Source organism: Mastigoproctus giganteus, chromosome 4 (assembly GCF_048544385.1).
Source record: "Mastigoproctus giganteus isolate SK-2022 chromosome 4, ASM4854438v1, whole genome shotgun sequence".
Lineage (NCBI taxonomy): Eukaryota > Metazoa > Arthropoda > Arachnida > Uropygi > Thelyphonidae > Mastigoproctus > Mastigoproctus giganteus.
In genome coordinates this window covers 52497231-52515253 of record NC_143578.1, presented here as the reverse complement: position 1 = coordinate 52515253, position 18023 = coordinate 52497231, and the positions used below count along the sequence as shown (strand labels likewise).

Below are 18023 nucleotides of genomic sequence, written 5' to 3'. Positions count from 1 at the left end.
ACTGTATCTATCCACCCAGAGGGAGCGCTAATATCATTGACAAATACATAATTATAAAACACACACATTATAAACCTCCTTAAGGGTCGTAGTTAATATTTCGCGGGGTGTTTACGAGCAATAAACTTTATATTCTGCATATAAAGGGCCCTCTCTGGAGGTAATGCGTAACTCGAAGATTAATCTTAAAACTGAACATTCGAAGCGTTAGTCATTCGAGTAGCAATTACACGGCGTTATATACAACCCCCCTTCTTCACCACCCCCCTCTTGCTAGAGGGTTGCTAAGACGTTGGTTAATTATCTGCGAAGCCATATTGGTAGACGGCACAATATCAACACAATCCCATCGCTGTATTATTTAATCCGGGCTAACGGTGTCGTTTAAGCTGGAAGACACGTTCTGCTCCGGCCCTTTTAATTCTAATAACACGATACCTTGCTTGTAGCTCGCGCAGTTAAGGTAGCCGTGGAAAATTTTCCACTCATTTGCATAAAACTAACATTACCAGACAAGAGGGGCCCATCGCTTCGGCGTGGATGTCATGACTCGACCACCCCTCCGTGTCGGAAAAGTCCGCCAGCTGCTCTGTACACCCCACCCACCCACCGTGGACGCAAGTGGCTAAATGAATTTTGGACGTTGATGATAATGAAGCCCTTCGATGTAATGTTGGTCTTGCAAAGGAGGAACACAGCCTAAGCCACTGGTTCAACATAAAGATGGGTTTATACCACGCAAGCTGATACAGTTGCTTGTACACGGGGCGACATTAGAGAGACAGAAGGAGAGAGAGAGCAGAGCGTCGACAGAATTACACGGATAGATGGATAGTAACGGATATAGTCAACGCTCTAAATTTGATTACTGCTAAACTACACGGATAGATAATCCATCCGTGCTGCCATTTCATAAATGTGGACTTGTAGATGATGCTTCCAGCTTCCATTAACTCGGTAATTGAATCCTGTGGACGTTTTCCACTGCAGTAAACAAGACTGTTGTAGTTATGTGGTCGTTACCAGCATGGTTCGATCAGGACTTTGAAAACGTATGCGAAAGTGGTTTGAATGTGTAATCCTAATAATTATAACGGTTTGAATTTCTACTCCTAATAACAATAACGGTTTGAATGTAGAATAGAATCTAACGGCTATTATAAAGGATTCAAAGTAGTGAAAAAACTATGATTTGAAAGAACAGAGAAACGATTGTAATGGCTTGAAAGTTTGCGATAAAACAAACGATTGTAATGGCTTGAAAAATTTGCGATAAAACAAACGATTGTAATGGTTTGAAAGTATTGGAAAACCTACGATTGTAATGGTTTGAAAGAAGACAAAAACTAATGACTGTAATGGTTTGAAAATACTGAAAAAATCTAACGAGGGCAATGGCTTGAAAGTATAGGAAAATACTAAGATTGGATTGTAATCGTTTGAAAGTACTCAAAATCTAAGGATGTAATGGCTTAAAAGTATAGTAAAAAACCAAGGATTTTATGGTTTGAAAGTAGTGGGAAATCTATGATTGTAATGGTTTGAAAGTAGTGGATATCTATGATTGCAATGGTTTGAAAGTAGTGGATATCTATGATTGCAATGGTTTGAAAGATGGGATAAACTAATGGTTGTAATGGTTTGATCGTACTGGAAAAAAATAGATTGTAATTGTTTGAGCAACTGGGAAAACTAATGATTGTAATGGTTTGAAAGTACTTAAAAAATAAGATAGTAATGATTTGAATATACTGGAAAATTTAAGGTTGTAATGGTTTGAACGCCCGGAAAAAAATCTAATGATAGTAGCGGCTTGAAAGTATATGAAAAAACTAAGGACTGTAATGGTTTGAAACTACTTAAAAGCTATGATTTTAATGGTTTGAAAGCCTTGAATAAAGTAATGATTACAGTTTGAAAGCGCAGAATAAACTAATGATTTGAAATTACAGAAAGAAAGCTAACGATTGTAACGGTTTAAAGCACAGAAAAACTAATGATTGTAATGGTTTGGAAATACAAGAGCGAATTAGGGATTGTAGTGGTTTGAAAGTAAAAGGAACAAAAAGGGAAACTAATAACTGCAATGGATTTAATGTTGCAAAAGACAAACTGGCAATTGTATTGTTAAAAAAAAAAAATACAAAAAATTGGTTTGTAATGTTTGAAAAATACAAAAGACAAAGTAACAAATGGTTTGAAATTACAACATAACGGTTTGAAATTCACACTTCCCAACAATGCGACTTGAATGTCTGCAAACGAGAAATAGCAGTCGTTGTTGGGCAACAATGTTGGGTTAACAATTGTTTCCAAAAGCATCTATCGTTTGCTGCAGAAACAAACATTGAAATATATCGGCTGACGTTTATAATGTGTTTTTAAAAGGTGCGAAGCCGACTTTAGTTTATTTCGCAGAATAAATCAATCGCAGCGTACCTAGTTAACGAGAGAGAGAGGTCGAGTCGGCATCGGCAATCGCACGTTAAAAGCTCCAAACGAGATGAAAATAGTGCGCGTACATGTTCGAAAGCGCTTCTAAAAATGCGAGCAGAAGAAGAGAAAAACAGCTTTACCTGCTACAACAGCACGAGTCCACACCAGCAGAACGTATCCATGTTAACTAATAACAGTAGCAGCCATCACACGGGCAAGGGGGCAAAAGGGAGAGAGAGAACACGTTGTACTGTTTATGACAGTTTCCGACCGACGTCCGCGAACGCTACTGCCTGCCTGCTGTGCAGCCCCTCATCTAGTTCTACGGAATCGCTTCAAAGAAGGAGAGAAACACCGTCCAGTCGATGCAGGCGCCTCCACCGATAACCAGCGTTACTGTGTGTGTGTGTTCAGACGGCAAAACGAATAGGTCAAGTTCTCCGACGGGCGAGAGGAAAAAAAAAATAAAAAAAAAATAGAAGCAGACGCTGGGCCAATTGTCAATCGCTTCGCTATCCGGCCCTCACTCTAAGTCCTGGCGATGTGGTCATCGGCGGCGACAGGACCTAAGTTTTGGCAAGGAAGGTCCTCTTACGGACACCGAAACAATACAGTCGCCTCTGGCTAAAGCAACCACTGTACAGAGAGCAGACGACCCATCGCAGGGGGGACGAGGAAGGGGAGGAAGGCAGGACGAGCGCATTCGGCGATAGGGATGGGAGGCATCTCCATAAGAGAGTGAGCGAGAGAGAGAGAGAGAGAGGCGCGGTTGAATAGGGACGAGAGAGAGCGCGAGGCGTTCTTGATCGATATCTGCGCAGGGAGTCTGCTAACAACTGGCAGAGAGAAAGAAGTATTGTCAAGCGGAGCCACAAACCATTGCCCAAAGGGCAGTTTCTGGAACGGAGCAGAAGGAGAAGCAAGAAAGATCAACAAGGAGGGGCAGATAGGGAGAGAGCCCGGGGCAGGTATCGGTCGGCTTGACCCTGCACCTGGTCTCGGAGTAGCCTCGATCTCACTCTTCGTTTCATTAGCATTGATGCACGTTCGCCAGGAACACGCTTTCCTCGATGAACGCATGCACGCACGCGCCCCCTCTAAGTGAATAAAAAATGCCCTCCCCCGTGCATCTGCACGTTCGTGTCTTGTCTTAAATGGGTTGCGGTTTTCAAGAACTCTCTCTCTCTCTCTCTCTCTCTCTCTCCGGTTAATAACCAATAAGGAGCATTCGGTGCTTATGATCCTTTTTCTATCTCACCTTTTCTCTTGTTCTATCTCTCCATTTCACCCTTTCTTTCTCTATCACTGAATTTCACCTGTTCTCTCTTTCTGTCTTGCTCATTTTCTATTTATATGACTATCTCGAAGTTTCACTCTCTCGTTCTATCTGTCTATTTCACTCTTCTCTCTTTCTATCTGTCTGTTTCACTTCTCTCTTTCTCCACATCTTGATTTAACATTTTCTTTCTCTGTATTTCGCTCTTCTCTCTGTCTGTCTCTCTCTCTCTCTCTCATATCTCTCTTTTGCCATCTTTTCTCCCACACACTCTCTCTCATCTTTCTCTCTAGGTCTCTGACTACTTTCTCTATCTCTTTATTTCGCCCCTCTCTCTCTCTCTCTCTCTCTCATTTCATATCTCTATTTTGCCATCTCTCTCTCTCTCTCTGTTTCACCATTCTTCTCTATATGTCTATTTTACTGTCCCCTTCTCTATCTTTCTAGCTCTCTTTACCCTCTTTCTCTCTATCTATCCATATCACTCTATCTGTTTATCTTTATTTCTAGCTCTATTTACCTTTCCTCTCTCTCTCTCTCTCTCTCTCCGTTTCACTCATTCTCTCTTTTTCTAATTTTATTTCTCTTTCTTTCTTCTTCTCCTCTCTCTTTCTCTCTTTTTCCCTCCCCCCTTCCTCCACCATTAAAAGTAAAAGGCCCACGTTCGAATCCCCTCACTGACAGGAGCAATTCTTATGGGCTTTTTCCAAAACGTGGCAGAGTCCAATTACCCGACAACGTTCTTTTAACATTTCGAAACAGGTTCCTAATATTTTGCGCAGCTAGTGTACAAAATGAACTTCCCCGAGTCGTAATAAGCGGAAATAGGGAAATGAATCGCGCGTGCCTGCACACCTGCATCCGACTTTTCTCTTCCCTCTCTCTCTCTGGATGCAATTGGTGGAAATAGGCCACCCGATTAGCCAACCAATGCGGTGATCGCTAATCACGAGCAAAATGTGGATCTCGCGCAATTAGAAGATCGCCGATATCGCGGCGATGATCGCGATGCCGCGTGTAACACCTGTTTGCTTGCAGAACAAACAGCGCAAATTCGTCATCAATTAGTGAATGCCATCGACGGATACGACACGGAGGGTATTGTTGCGTATTGTTAACAGGGGTCTCTCTCTCTCTCTCTCTCTCTCTCTTCACGGTCAAGTTAACGTTTCCAATGCCCCCCCCCCCTTATTCATTAACAAAACGCGTTTTGTGCACAACTCCATCTTGCCGATGCCAACGGGTTTACGTGTGCGAACATCGGAAATGTGTTTAGGAAGGGCCGGTGCAGACGCCTTTCGGATTTCATTTCGATCTTCTGATGACTTTCGGGGGAAGATGGAATTTTGTCAGACGATAGAATTCAGAAAATTGCAAACATTTTATCTTTTGCCACATTCACGCTTCAGTAGATGATGATTTGGGTGGCCGGGGATGAACAACTTAATGCAAAGATCAGGAGAAAGAAAGACAGATGGGGAAATAAACGAAGGGCAAAGAGAAGAAATGGAGAAAGTAGAATAACTGGATAGAGGAGGAAGAAAGAAGAATGGGGAGAAGAGAGAGAGAAAATAAAGGCAATAGAAAGAAAAAGAGAATAAAAAGAATAATAAAGGGGGACAGAGAGAAAGAAAGAATAATAAAACGGAGAGAGAAAGAGAAAGAATGATAAAAGTGAGAGAGAAAGAAAGAAGAATAAAAGGGTGAGAGACTGAGAGAGAATAAAAAAATAAAAGGGAATAGAAACAGAGAAAAAAAGAATAAACAGACAGAGAGAGAGAGAGAATAGAAAAGAAAGAAAAAAAGTAGAAAGAAAAGAAAGAAAGAGGAAGAATAAAAAAAAAAACAGACAATAGCATGAAAGAACGATACGAATATATATATATATATATATATATATATATGAGAGAGAGAGAGAGAAATAATGAAAATGGAGAACAGAAAGAAAATGAGATAAATAGAAAGAGACAGGCCAGAGAAAGAGCACAAAGAAATATAAATTAGAAAGATGATTAGAAAGAAAGAGTAAAGGAAAAGAGAGTAAAGGAAAACAGTAAAAAGGAACAGGTGGTGAAAGTTTAACAAAAGAAAAGCGGAATAGAAAATGAGAGAGAGAGAGAAAGAGACAGACGGAAAGGAAAAGCAAACAGGAAAAGAGAGACAGATAGAAAGCTTAAGAAAAGAAAAAGAGAGAATAGAAAAAAATAGTAAGAAAGAAAAAACGAAGTCAATATAGAAACAGAGAGTGAAATAATAGAGAAAGGAAAAAAGGATAGAAAATGAGAAATAAATAGAAAGAAAGTGAAAGACTAAAAAGAAAGATAGAATAAGTAAGAAAGACAGAGAAGAAAAGAGAACACATGGCGAACAATTAAGTAACCAAGAATAGAAAAAAGAAACATAGATGGAAATAATAAAGAAAAGAAAGGATATAAAGAAAGCGAGACTGGAAAGGAAGATGGAATAGAGAGAAAGAAAGATAGATGTAATAGAAAGAAAGGAGAGAAAAAGACAAGGGAACAGAGGGTGAAAGATTAAAAGGAAATAATTGAAAAAATAAAAAAAAAAGATAAAACGACAGAGAGAGAATGGGAAAGTCAAAAAGGAACAGAAACAAGAACGAAGATGAAAGATTAAGAAAAGAAAAAAGAATAGAAAATATAAGAAACGAAGATAGAAAGAAAACACAAAGAGAAGATAGCAACAGAAAGAGAGGGAGAGAGAGCAGAAGAGGAAAATACAGACATGGAAAAAGAGGGAGAGAAACACGGGCAAATAGTAAAAGCGAAAGTAGTGGGAGAAAGAAAGACGAGAACAGGAATAGAAAGAAGAGGGAGAGATATCTGCATACACTTCGCATATTTGCCCGAATAAAGTTTGTATGTGGATGAAGCCAGACGGCAAATATGCATTCGCAATGACAACACGACCAAAGGAACTTAATGGGAGCGGATCTAATCTGCATCCATCCTGTTCCATAATTAAGTAGCTTTTTTCAGGCGCAAAAAATCCAAAGTGCGCCAAGGCTTAAAGCAAGTTACGCTTAATATATTTTCATCGTGACGTCGAGCAATTTCATTGCGAGCAACGAGCCAACTTCACCTGTTTCGTCTGCTACTTTCACTTTGTTGCGCTGCAATATTTGCAGACGAACAGTAATTGGATTCTGGTGAAACAGACAATGCGTCTGTCTATCAGCAATTCTCACTAATTTCATCCGAAAAACAACGGAAGCCGAACTGCGCCTCCACCAAACAGCAATTAACACAAAAAATAATAATAAATAAAATTAAATAAAATTATTTTGTTTATTTAAAAGCGAACGCCATGATTGCGTCTTAATATTTATTAGGCGATTAATTTAAAAAGAAACCCAATAAGATTGTTGGAGCACAGTGTGACATTCAAGATGCACGGATACGTCTTGGTACCATTTCCTGCGCTGCCGATCATTCTCCCTGTGGGGTTCGCTGTCTATTGTTTTTTTTTCTTCTTCTTTCTCTCCATCCCTTCGTCATTACATTCCTAAGAACTGTGACCTTTGCTTACCCCGCTACAGAAAGCGGGCCTTATTGTGATCCTTGCGCGAACATGCCACATGAAACCTTTCATTTGAGACTCATTTTGGAGGCTCCGTTCGGGGACGTTTTCCTGGGGGGGGGGGTGTTCTGTGAACAGACACTCCTAGCTGCGAACATGCTGATGCGAAGCCAGATGGAAAAAAAAATGAGGGAAAGAACGAATGGTGAAGAGTCGGTTTAATAAAAGTCGTGACAGACAGCAGACATTGTTAAGGAACAATCGCACCGAAGTAATAATCGGGTTACAGTGCAGACGATCTAATATAGTTATCAGACGTATTAATTATAAGAGCCAAGCGATTTCGTAAATTAATTTAATAAATAATTATCTGCTGCTGAATGTATTAGAAGCAGAAATGATTGGGAAGTAGGCCTAACCGTGTTAGAGCAGGACTCTCGCAGTTGAAATTGGAAGAACAGTGTCGTCTGCTGGAGTGGAGATGGTGATTGCGATGCCATCTCATCCGATTACTCTTTCCGGACACGTAACGGCTCTCGGCTGCCTGCGAGCAAGACACTCTCACAGACGACGTACATGCGCCTTTTTAAAGCGAATCCTCCTCTGCGGGCCGGGATGAAGTGTGTTGGTCTGTTTCCCCCGATCTGTTAACTCGGTTACGCGTTCGCAGTTAAACAAGAAGTTTCGCATCAGACGCCCTTAAGTGCAGCTTCCCCGTTTTCAAAATAACCTTTGGCTGTTGTCTGGGTGACGATGTGTTTTTCATCCTGCAAACCGTTTATTTTGAAAAATTGACCCAGAAGCAAAAAAAAGATCCCTGGGAAGGAGGGCCCACTGTATCCGTTTAAACAGCATACTGACCTCTTTCAGCATAGATTGAAGTTTAGATAGGCCCTCTTTCTCTCTCTCACACCCTTTCTTTCCATTTCTCTCGTTCTCTCCCGCTCTTTTTCTGCTTGTCTCTCTTTTCCTTCTTTCTAACACTCTGTTCCCCTGTACCCCTGTTTCTCTCCCTCATTATTTCTCTCTGTCTATTTCTCTCTCATTCTCTGTTTCTCTTGTTCTTCTGACTCCCTCACATTCATCTTCTTTTCTCTCTCTGTCTCTTATTCTTTCATTCATCATCGTTTATTCTTTCTGTTTATCTCTCTCATTCTCTTTCTTATTCTTTCTGTCTAATCTGTCTGTTTGTCTTATACTTTCTCCCTTATTATTTCTGTCTCGTATTCTTGTTTTCTGTGTCTCGAACTCTTTTTTTTCTGTCTTATTCTTTCTGTCTCTCTCTTTCATTTTCTTTCATTCTCTCTCCATGTCTTATTCTCTCTGTCTCTCTCTTTCATTTTCTTTCATTCTCTCTCTCTTATTGCTTTTTCATTCTCTCTTGTATTTTCTTTTTTTTTCTGTTTCTCTGTCTTATACTTTCTTTCTGTCCGTCTCTCTCATCATCTTCTCTCTTATTTTTTCTCTCATTATCTCTTGTATTTTTTTTCTGTCAATTATTCTTTCTGTATCTCTGTCTTATTCATTCTGTATCTCTGTCCTATTCGTTCTGTCTGTCTCTCTCATTTTCTCGCTTATTTCTCTCTCTCTCTCTTTCATTTTCTCTCTTATTTTTCTCTCTCTTCTTTTTTCTCATGCTCTCTTATTTTTTCTTTTTCTGTCTCTTTCTCAAACTGTCTCTCATTCTTTCTTTTTTCTGTCTCTCTCTCAAACTGTCTCTCATTCTTTCTGTCTCTCTCTCTCTCTCTCTCTCTCAAGCTCTGACTCTTATTCTTTCTGTCTGTCTCTTATTCTCTGTCTTTCTCTTAAGCTGTCTCTTTCTCATATCGTTTCTGTCTGTCTCTCTCTCTCTCATATCGTTTCTCTCTGTTTGTCTCTTAAGCTGTCTCTTTCTCATATCGTTTCTGTCTCTCTCTCTCTCTCTCTCTCTCATATCGTTTCTCTGTTTGTCTCTCTCTCTCTCATACTTTGCCTCTTTCTTATTCTCTCTCTCATATCCTTTCTGTCTCTCTGTCTCTCTCTCATATCCTTTGTCTCTCTCTCTTATTTTTTTCTCTCTCTCATTGTCTCTCTCTTATTCTCTCTCTCTCTCTCTCTCTCTCTCTCTCTCTCTCTCTCATTCTTTCCTAATATTCCATAGAAGAGACAGCGCAGGAACGTAAGTGGCCCTCATCTAATCCTCAACGTTGCACAATTAACTTTCGAAATTTAATATTGCTCAATTAGAATTAATCAAAATTCCACATCTGCAATTTCAGACTTCATTTACAAACTCTTCAGCCGACAGGTGCGAGAACAGAAGAGTTCAGTTTTATTTTCACTCTTTCAGGAAGGTTCCTGGAGTCCAGTAGTTTAAAGAATTTCCATTTCTTACTGTTATCATTCAGAAAACAACCTTTCGGTTAACGAACTCCACATTTAATCGGAATAAATCACAACAAACGTGCCTCCATGATCGTATTGCGACTTTCATACCTTCCATTACGTACTGAACGATAAACCAGATAAGCCACATCATTCTGTTTCCCTAGGATTGATAAGAATAAATATTACTTTCTCACTATGAGTATAATACGCATTGAGAGAGAGAGAAGAAAAAAACATTTTAGTACGTGTCTATTAAATTCCAACCATCTACTTGCAACGTGTGTTATGAGATAAGCTGGCTGAGACTTGACACCAGTCTTATCCATCATCCTCATCCGCATGAATAGTTTATATTGGAAATCTTGAGATGATGTGAAATGGATGGTCCGTTAGATTTGGGTGCCACAATCACAAGTTCAGCGCATCAATCAGAAAAGTGCAAATTACAGCCTTTTGCCAAGAAGGACAGGCTCTCATTAAAATCCACGGATTCTTCTCCAGACTTCGCCCACAATTGACGAGTAGAAATATCAAAGTTAATTTCAGAACCCAGATCGAATTAAGAGATATATCGTCTTCTAAGACAGCTAGAAAAATGTTCTTTAATCGTAGATAATCAAATTACTCTCAATAAACTTTCGCAACATAAAAGAGGAAGTGACGTCTCGAAAACCGGAAGTAAATTTGAAATTTATTTCCGCTTTCGAAGGAAGTAAATTCCAATTTACTTCCTTTGGAACAAAAGCTAGAACATTTTCTTTAATCATAGATAATCTAATTATAAACTCTCGCGCTGTACAAAAGAGGAAGTGATGTCACGCAAACCGGAAGTAAACTTCCCAATTTCAAAATCGGAATTTACTTCCTCCTTCAAAGGAAGTAAATTGAAATTTACTTCCGCTTTCGAAGGAAGTAAATTCCAATTTACTTCCTTTGGAAATCAAAAAGAATGGTAATGGAGCTTAACCTATCTCGAACTGAACGAACTCCTGCAAACTAAATATTTCTCATCTCTTTTGACTATTTGCATCTTTAATTAAAGTCGAATATCGCTTCGTGCAGGATCGAGAGATGCCATTACACGCTTTTCTTTTCTTCCTGGAGAGATCATTTAGTTTTCTCATAAGTGGATGAACGAACCATCCGAGCGAATGAGGGACAAAGCTTGTATTATATAAATTGATAGAGGAATTCGTAAAATTATACCCGGATTGCACGACACAAAATGGTTTCAGTTGATAAACTCGATGTTAGGTTGAATCTATTATTTAGCTTAAATACTCTGCTCTTCGGCCACGTGCAATTGTAGAGATATTTAAAGCGAAAGGTGTAGCGGCCAACATGACGCTGCAACTATTACTGATTGCAACACCTGGTAAAATAATCTTATTGGACAGGGCCTCAAATTTCAATAATTACCCTACACCAAGCTAAAATGACTGGCAGTTCACTCAACTTCATGTCAAACATATTGTTACTCTGATGTCATTGGCCTTTTCTCCTTGCTATAGAGAAGTACGAAGTACACCGAGTGGACAGAAATCATGGGATACCTACCTAGTAACGGGTAGGCGCACCTTTCCCCCGGAAAAGGGCAGTCACACGCGAGGCATTGAGTCTACTAGTTCACGAAAAAGCGTTCCACGGGTATTTCCATTCATGCTTGCTGCACCGTCGCATCCCTGGGTGTAGGATCCACAACTCGAACGGACCTTTCCACAGAATCCCAAAGATGTTCCACAGGGTTCATGTCCGGTGAACGGGAAGGCCATTCCATGGTGATAAAATCTGCAGAATGCTCTTCGAACCATGTTCTAGTCACCACGGCTCTGTGAGGAGGCACATTGTCCTGCTGGAAGAGTTCATTGCCCTGTGGGTATACGATGACCATGAAGAGACGCAGATGGTCTACAAGGATGGACACGTAACCGGGACCCTTCAGCGATGAGTCTAGACGTACCAGCGGTCCCAAATTGTGTCAACTGAACACGCCTTGGATCATTACCGACTGTCCCCCTGCCTGAATAGTTCCTTGTTGATATGACGGGTGCATAGCTTCGGGCCGTTTCCGTCAGTTACGCACCCTCCCGTCCACTCGAAATAAACGGAAAAGGGACTCATCGAATCAGGAGACCCGTTTCCAATCATCCAAGGTCCAGTGCCGATGTTCTTTCGCCTAGCTGAGGCGTGAAGTCCCGTGCCGTAGTATTAGCAATGGGACTCTGATGGGTTGGCGGCTACCATAACCTATTGCGGCTAACGATCGCCTGATGGCCTTGGTGGAAACGTTTCTGGCACCAACCTCGTTGAAGTCGGCGTTGATTTGTGCCACTGTCGCTCTCCGGTTGGCTGAAACAATTCGAGACAAACGTCTACGGCCACGCTCATCCACCATCTTTCTCCTTCCACAGCGCTGACCAGGATGAGATGATATTCCGGAATTGGCGTATTTCCGATGCACTGTTGATACTATCGAACGGGGATAGTGCAATTTCTGTACTACCTCCCTCGATAGAGTGACCCATGCGTCGGGCACCAACTATCACTCCTCTTTCAAAGTCTGTTAACTCAAGACGTTTATCCATACTGACATCGAATTACCGTCTACATGAATGCAGCGTACCTATATACCTGCCAAGCGGTGGGTTCGTCCACTAGCGAGAGGGGTGACGAACCAGGTATCCCATGAATTCTGTCCTTTCGGCGTACTTGGACTGTTTTTAAATATCCCCGGAATAGTTTGCAGTTTGTTAGTGATGGTAACTTCCTTTAGTGTTCCTCTTCAATCCAACAGCAGTAAAAAAAAACCCGATCTTCTGACCATGCGATTTTGCTTTCAACCGTTCTACTCTCCACCTTTTCTAATTTGACCCAGTACCTCTTGAGTTTTATTCTCCAGGTTTTGCACATGGAGAACCATTCAGACGCATCAAACTCCGCCTATAATATTTAGGTGGAATTTAATAGATCTGTTGCAGATCACTCACATCCTGGAGCAGTTGCAGATGTGATCTGCAAATGCTCCAAGTCATATCAAAGTAACATGGCCTACTAAAAGATATCTCTATTTATCTTTATAAACATCATGAGGTTCCGGAACGTTGAGCAGTCCCTTGGCCACATGGGACTGGTTCAAGTAACAAAAGGTATATATCGTTGGGTCTCTCTGCTTGATTAATCGAGGGATCAATCTCGCTTTTGTTACTTGCTTGGACATCGTGACCAAAGAGTAGTGCGTGACCAAGGGACTAATATAGGTCCAGAAAGTGATGCAGTTTATAAAGAAGACAAAGACTCGAAAACGTGACCTAATTCTCTTGGTAAACCACCTTTCCTACCTTCAAACTATAAGAAAACGTTGACAACTTTATTTTGGACACCATCGTCAGCGTTATTTAAGAAACCGCAAGGGATTCGTCATACTGGTCAACCCCGAGGTATGTTCATTTATGATTATTCTGTCTCCTATCTTTTAACCGACAATCAATTCGATTTTTTTTTTTTGATAGAAAGCGATTAAATAAATTTTGAAATTTAAGTTTTTTTTACACTGTCGATGGATTCTCTACAGCTTCTTAAATATTTCTTCTTTTGTGGTCGGTGAGTGTACATTTTAAGATCGTTCCGGTTGAAAATTAAAGTAGGGAGCAGAGAGTTTGTACAACTTCTCTGAATTCTTTAAACTCCATCATCAAGAAGTAATGGATGTGATGACATTTTCACCGTCATCATTGTGAAATAAGATACCAGGAGAATAAATTTTGCTTTCAGGCTATGATTACTGTCTTGAGAAGAAAATTACATGACTGGTGGCAAAGTATCAGTTCGGTAATGTTGGATTAAAAGATACAGCGGCACAAAAAAATAAATAAAATAAAATAAAAATGAAGAAAAAAAAGCGGGAGTTAACTATCTGTTGTAAAAGTTTCAATATGATCTGTGTTTTAGATTTTCTAACTTTGTACAATTTCTTTATAACAATGTCTGGTCAATTACATTTGGTTACTATAGCAACCAAAACTTATTTCCACTGTTTTCAACTTCATATAGAAAATGACGTAAATGTTATGCCCATTGTTCTTGTTTCTATAGCAACAAGCAACAAATAAGCCTACATAGCAATTGACAGTTCTTTAACAATTATATTTGGTTACTATAGCAACCAAAACTAATTTCACTGTTTTCAACTTCATATAGAAAATGACGTAAATGGTAGACCCATTGTTGTTTCTATAGCAACAAGCAAGCCTACAGAGCAATTCACAGTTCTTTAACAATTACATTTAGTCAATTACATTTGTTTACTATAGCATCTACAACTTCATATAGAAAATGACGTTAATGTTAGTCACATTGTTGTTGTTTCTATAGCAACAAGCAAGCCAAGTTTCTATAGCAACAAGAAATTGACAGTTCTTTAACAATTACATTTAGTCAATTACATTTGGTTACTATAGCAACCAAAACTTATTTTCACTGTTTTAAACTTCATATAGAAAATGACGTAAATGGTAGACCCATTGTTGTTTCTATAGCAACAAGCAAGCCTACATAGCAATTGACAGTTCGTTAACAATTACATTTGGTTACTATAGCATCTACAACTTCATATAGAAAATTACGTTAATGTTAGTCCCATTGTTGTTGTTTCTATAGCAACCAGCTACAAATAAGCCAAATAGAAATTGACAGTTCTTTAGCAATTACATTTGGTAACTATATATGGTGTGGTGAATTAGATTTGATTACTATATTTGGTCTGGTCAATTACATTTGGTTGCAATAGCAACAACTTATTTCCAATGTTTCACCAACTTCACATAGAAAATTACTTAAATATTAAACCAGTTATTGTTGCTATAGCAACGAGCAACAAATACGCGTATAGAGAAATTGACAGTTATTTAACAATTCATCGATAGCAACATAGCCAAAAAAATTCGAACTAATTGTAACCATTCTTCAAGCAAAATATCGCGTAGATGAGACACAGTTGAAAGAAGAGGACTTGATCTCTCCAGCATATCGCACACACACACTCTCAACAGGAGTGAATAGCAGGTGAATGGGGGGGGGGGGGGAAGATGGTAGAAATCACTGTCGAAATCCGTGTGTACATAACATTTCAACTGCACTGAAACTCAGCCGATGGGAGCGGACCGGTGCTGAAAACGTCTCAAAACAACCTGGAAACCTCAGAAGCTAAAGAAACCTGACAGGAGAGCCCGGCAAGGAAACGCCCGCTCGGAACCGAGGTCAACGTTGTCGCAGCACACACGAGCCTTCAATGAGATGATTGGGACACATATCAGCGCGAGGCTGCACGATATCGGTTTCCACAGTACAACAGCCGCCAAAATCCCCCGAATAATGCAGACACCGTCCAGATTGGTGCAACACCCTCCATTCTCGGACCATATACCAATGAAAAGATGGTATATGGTCCGAGATGGTATATGGAACACCTGGACATCCGCAGACTGTTAAACCATGTAAATAATGTCGTAACAGTCTGCAGATGTCCAGGTGTGACGGATTTCAAGAAAAGGCAACTTACCGGGCTGTATCGTCCCGACATTGAAATTTAGTGGAATGAATTGTCAGCGATCCACGAATACCACAAACTGGAGTTTTTCAACATTCTTTATTAGTAAATGGATTGATTTTGGTTTTTATGGCGCATGAGCGACTTTTTAGTAAATAAAGGTTATTTGTTGTTATGTAGATTTTTGGATATTAATGGTAGGGCAGTGTAGAATTGACGCAATGGTTCTAAAATTATCATTGAAAAATACTTTATTTACATTATTCTTCCCGATGATGATGAGACTTAAATCCCTGCATCGAAACGTAGAATACTCATTGTAATAATTGAGAATTTCGAAAAATAATAACAATCTTGTAAATAACCAATGTATTTTAGCGCGCGGAAAGCTTTTAAAATATATCTGAGGTTGTCTACGTACCCCACCTGTTATGTCTTCTGCTTGATTACTTATCACCTCTGTAATTACGAAGTAGAAAATGTATTCATCCGCAGACTTTTAGATGTAACATATGTTTTCTCTTTGATGCCACGTAATTATTTTAGGCCCTGGAAATTACTTTAATTCGGTAGCTCAGAACACGGGCAGCCGTTTCTTTTCGGAGGAGGGGATGTTACCGTTGGAAAGTTATGTTTATTACCATATGACGAAAAGAGGGTTTATAAAAAAAAGAAAAAATGGAGACGCGTCATTAAACGCATAGCTGAAACAATCTTGCGCCTTACATACATTCCACATCTTTGAGCAAAAGTTTCTTAAATGTGAGAGCATCAAATTAGCATCTTTAATAGGGTTGGTACGTAAGTATTTGCAAGGAGCTGCACTTTATCAAAATAAGATGTGAATTAAGCTCGCGACCATAACCACTGGTTTAGATGGCATGTTTATTTTGGTACTTGTTGTTAAGGCAGTGGGTGGCATTAACCAAATTAAATATCAGCCGGAAGAAGAAGAAGGAGAGAAAAAATCCTCTTTTGTTGAGGCTTCTGACAAAGTAAGAAATTTTTAAATTTTTTTTCTCCTTTTTTTTTTTCACTTTCTAACGATAAATACAATCAAAGGAGACTTGTTAAGCCTTACTTGCAATACGATTAATCACTCTGATTTCGCGGGAGATACATAATAAAAACGCGGGTGAGAGAATGGCCTTATAAATTACCGCGTAGAAATAGTTTGTTTGAGACACGAAGAGAAAAAAATTGTGTTCTTCCACTGCCTGTCAATTTAAACTTAAAAGGTAGCATAAATTCCGGTACGGCCCTCTATAATAAGACCCTAATGAACAGACACAATTATCAAATGGAACTGGTGGCAGACAAAAAAATAAAACTTTCTTTATTGGTCGCCCAATTACTTAATTTGAACTTGTTTTATGCGCAATTAGCTAAGTTCGGAGAAAGAACGAATGTAGGAAGGAGGTAAGGACATTTTAGAGTTCTCTATTAATCTATCGCACTTTCCAGCAGCTCGCTTATGAACTGAAGAGAACACGTGAATGAACAAAAAAGGTTATTATTTTGTTATCTGCACACGTGCATATCTAAAAATAGCCTTTTTTACAGATGGAACACTGTCCACCAACTTCCAGTAAATGTCCCTCGATATCTTCGGCCTTCAAAGCGCTACCAGTTCATCTTTGTTTCTTGGGTAGTTTCTCATCACATCCATTAGATGACCCAATTCATCTCAGAGGTTCTCTATAGGACTGAGGTAAAAATTCTGGGCTGGCCAGTCCAACTCTTCAATGTTCATATCCTCAGTCCAGTCCATCAGAACACAAGCATATGACATGGAGCTTTGTCCTGATGATACAGGTATGGGCCTTCCCGTCCTGCGCAACGTAGGTAACGCATTATTGGTCAGGATGTGCAGATAGACTTCAATATTCGTGGTTTTATCCAAAGGAACCAATGATCTCAGTCCAAACCATGAAGAACAGCCCCTGGACATCACGCTAAATCCGCTAAACTTTATTGGGCGGATGATATAGCCCCGTAGTAGCTTTTCTTGGGCAACAGCCACAACCGGGCACGATCGTCAGGCTCGTGGATCATGTACCTTGACTAGTCATACCCAAAGTAGAACTTTCCATTGGTACACAGTCCAAAAACGGTGGCATTTACAGCACGCTAGACGATATCAGACATTATTCGGGTGGTCAGTGGCTTGTGGACGGCTGCACAACTGTGGTAACCCATATCATGCAGCATACTGTGCGCCTGTGACCCAATCATCTAAAGGCCCGTGTATGTTACGATAACATCGACCTCTGTTCCGAGCAGATGAGTCTTTGCAAGGCTCTCCTGTCATTCAGTCATCTTCGGAGGTGTTTTGGGTTGTTTCGTGACGGTTTCAGTACCAGTCCGCTTCCATTTGAAGATCGCATCACCAATCGTCAACCTAGGGATCCTCAGTGCCGTTAAAATGGCGCGTACAGACCAATTTCATATGTGGCAGCCTATTATCATTCTGTGCTGGAAGTCTGTTAGGTCCGTCGATGGAGGTATTCTGAATTCGCAATAGAACTAGTCTGCTCGAAGGCCTACCAGAATATTTTGAATTGTTTCTGACACATTGTGCTTGGGTAGGAAATGGCCAACTACAATAGAGGTGGGGTTCCATATAAATATCAGGGCAGTGGTGTATACATTTAAAAGAATTGTAACATCACATGGTGTCGACAGCATCCATGCGATCCAGGAAAAGATAAATGAAATGCTAGATAATTCGAAAGTTACCTACCAATCATTGGGTTAGAGGTCAAGCTTCTACCCATCTCTACTTCCAACTCTATTAAAACTGATGGTTCTATTGATACAGCAGTTAAAAATAAAGCTGACCTGCTTGCATCCTACTTT

At 39.9% G+C, this 18023-nt stretch overlaps 1 protein-coding gene across 1 annotated transcript in view; it reads right to left on the bottom strand.

Annotated features, from left to right (window-relative positions):
• Positions 1-2799, bottom strand: part of LOC150086740 (plexin-B-like) — a 415555-nt gene extending 412756 nt beyond the window's left edge. Inside the window, exon 1 of the mRNA XM_090372733.1 lies at positions 2577-2799. The gene's annotated coding sequence lies outside the window, so the exon portion shown is untranslated. The remainder of the gene's footprint in view (positions 1-2576) is intronic.
• Between the last annotated feature and the right edge of the window lie 15224 nt (positions 2800-18023).